Here is a 3,712-nt window from a genome sequence, read left to right as displayed (position 1 = left end):
GAGGAAAGGTTAATATTTTAAACAGTGATAGTATAATTTTGAACAAAAAATGTTATATGAACATAGGTCCGCAAACGCTTCGGTATGGGGGTATGGGTACTGAAAAGAACTTTAATTCTGCAAAATTGATGTGCACACGTGAATGTATACGCAGTAACTAAACGATAACGTGATGGTCTTGCAAAAAGTCATGGATATATGCCATGTTTATGCTATGCAGCCTACCACGTATTATGATCATGTGACGTACGTAGTACAATCACGAGTTGTTTGCGCAGTTGTGCCGTGTAAGCAGCATTGTGTAGTGTACCGGCGACAGATCGGTTAGTTGTGGCGTGTATGGTGTTACCTGTTTCCGTAGAAGCGCTGCTGACAATGCCACACGTCTTCAGTAATGAGGAATACTCACATTTGGTGTATGTTTATTGCTTCTGCGAAGTTAGTGCTATCGCTGCAAGAGAAGAATAGGTTGGTTGGTTGTTTGGGGAAGGAGACCAGACAGCGTGGTCATCGGTCTCATCGGATTAGGGAAGGATGGGGAAGGAAGTCGGCCTTGCCCTTTCAGAATAACCATCCCGGCATTTGCCTGGAGTGATTTAGGGAAAATCACGGAAAACCTAAATCAGGATGGCCGGACGCGGAATTGAACCGTCGTCCTCCCTAATGCGAGTCCAATGCAAGAGAAGAATACCGCAGGCGCTTTCCGACTCGACGATTACCTGATTGCAGGGTGTTTACCAAAGTGTTTATCACTTTGCTTCCAACAGGATCTCTTCCAAGTAAACATTTTTCGTCCGAGCTTGCACGTCAACAAACTTTGCAAGTTCAAATGGGTCTGAATACTATGGGATTTAACACTGAGGTCATCAAACTAACCTCTGGACATCACACACGTCCATGCCAGAGGCAGGATTCGAACCTGCGGCCGTAGCTGTCGCGCGTTTCCGGACCGAAGCGCCTAGAACCGCTCGGCCACAACTGCCGGCAAACTTTGCAAGAAGGAAAGAAATTATCGCAAGTGTTGAACGAGGACCCAGTACGAGAATACGAAGAATGTTCCTGCGTATGAATATCCCACAGACACGTGTGTGAGAAATATTAGATACGGAAAACCTGCATCCATTTCACACACAGCGAGTCCAAAATCTCCACTTTGCGACAATGCTCAACGACTTCAGTACTGTCACTGGGTAATTGAGAATACTAATTTGTTTCCATACATACTATTCACTGACGAAGCCCAGTTTTCACGACGTGGAATAAACATCACACAAAATAATCATCGATGGTCACGGTCTTCAGTGGATAGAAATTTCCAAATTCGTTTTGTCATAAATGTTTGCTGCGGCATGATCGGTAACCTTTTGATAAGTCCATTTATTATGAATCAGCGATTGACGGGAGAGAGGTACCTGCATTTTTTGGAAAATTGATTTCTGCAACTATTGGAAGACGTTTTTTTAGCCAAGAGAGCTGGAACGTACTTTCAACATGGCGGTGCCCTTCCACATGTTACCTCACCTGTGAGGAACCACCTCAATAGCTGGATTTGCCATGGCGGTGCTATTAACTGGCCTCCAAGATCATCTGACTTTACACCTTTAGATTTCTCTTTACGCGGTTGGATGAAATCAGAGGTGCACAAGGTGAAGGTAAATACACGAGATGAACTGCTTCGTCGAATCATGGACGCTGCTCAATTGATTAGGAACCAACCACAGGCAATTGAACAAGAAACACAACACGTTATCGTTAGGGCACAAAGTGCATTGACGTTCATGGTGCGATATTCGACCCTGTTCTGCGAACTGTACAACATGAGTATGATAAGTATTAAAGCCGTTTGTGAAAGACGTGGTACGCCTTTTTCAACTGAATACATGTAACATGCATGTTGTAATGCATTATGTACTAAATGAAAAGTAAATAAACATTATGTAAAAATTTGTAACGTAACTGTACTTCTCTGTAACATTGTGTTTAGGAAAATCACGTTACGGTCCAATTGTATTGCGTACACGTTCAAGTTGTGCACATCAATTTTGCAGAATTAAAGTTCTTTTCAATACTCATACCTCCCTAACGAAGCATTTGCTGACCTATGTTCATATGACATTTTATGTATATGATTCACAGCAACTATATCAAGACGTCACAAGCCAGTTAGCTATCTGATAGTCCTGCAATATTTCGCCAACAATATAATTAAGTTAAATTGGTTTTTCCATGCTTCTAGAACTGCTGTAGACAGGGAGAAAAAAGTTTGGATAAGTATGGAATAAATAAGCTTTCCGTGAAATATAGCTCCTTTTGAACTATCGTAAATTTTGCTAACGGTTTTTAATGAAGTCTTAGCAATTTTGCCAACGGAAGTACCCCGTGTTTGACCAGCTCCCACTGGCAGACTGTCATATGACGCTAAGGATAAAGGGGTACCAGAGATGAATGCTGACTTAATTCGGATCAGTTGTTTACTGAAAAAGTAATAAATACAAAGTAATTACATATGGGGCTTTTGCTGTTATAAGAGGGCCCAGATTACAGCATTAGAACAAAGATATATTCTTTTGTGTATTTGTGTTGTTCGGGCGGTTTTGTGGTGCGGGATTCAAAACGGAAGCCTAGATAACCTGAACGTAAATGCGGTCCTGACCCTGAAACAAGGCCAGCTACTGGCGCGACGCTTTTAGCTTCCGGCACTAGCACTGTGAGAAGAGTGAGAGCTCGCATGCAGCCACTGTTACTACTTTTGAAGGTTGGATTGCAACAAAAGGTGTTGTCTATCTCAATACTACTTTCAATGTAATAACATTTACGAAATTTTATTACAGTGTAATTTGTTTCACAATGACGTCTCAGTAAGTGCAGCTAATTATATGAAAAAATGTTTTTGATCAGTAAATATGGTGCCACGTTCAGTCATCTGTGCCGGCCGCGGTGACCGAGCAGTTCTAGGCGCTTCAGTCCGGAACCACGCGACTGCTGCAGTCGCAGGTTCAAATCCGGGCTTGGGCATGAATGTGTGTGATGTCCTTAGGTTAGTTATGTTTAAGTAGTTCTAAGTTCTAGGGGACTGATGACCTCAGCTGTTAAGTCCCATAGTGCCCAGAGCCATTTGAACCATTTTTGAACCAGTCATCTGTTATCATCGAGATTTGATACTGTCCTCTAGTTCTTCTTTTGTTGTTATGAAGTTTCTTTTCTTCCTAACTACTATACTCAGTATCGTAAATAGCCTGTTTTGGATCTTCAGATCTCTTTCGCTACTATTTGTGCACTACCATCTTCATTCCACTGCCAGGTTCGTAGATAGCGCTGCAGTTTCCCAAGTATCTTGTCTATACTTCTCGTAGAGGTCTTCCAGAGACTTCTTACCTCACTTATCTTAATACTTCTTCATAAACATGTTCTATCTGCCCACTTAATGTGTACCATGTTTCAGGAGCATCAAATTTTCAGTACTTTCAGTTTATTCTACTTCGTACTTACGATGCTCCAAGTTACATTTCCATATAATACTATGCTCCCTGCCGCCGTTGGATAAGCAGCTGCAGCAGCAAGTCGTATAACTCTAGCTTACTTATTTGTTACATAGTTTAATTAATTTCTTTGCGTGTTTTTGGGTACTTGCATTGTTTAATTCATATATTTCGGGCGTATTATAGTATTTGAGGGTTGTAGCATCGCGCCTTAGTACCTGAATAGTGTAAAT

This window comes from Schistocerca gregaria, chromosome 6 (genome assembly GCF_023897955.1).
Source record: "Schistocerca gregaria isolate iqSchGreg1 chromosome 6, iqSchGreg1.2, whole genome shotgun sequence".
Classification (NCBI taxonomy): domain Eukaryota; kingdom Metazoa; phylum Arthropoda; class Insecta; order Orthoptera; family Acrididae; genus Schistocerca; species Schistocerca gregaria.
Note: the sequence above shows the minus strand (reverse complement) of the source record.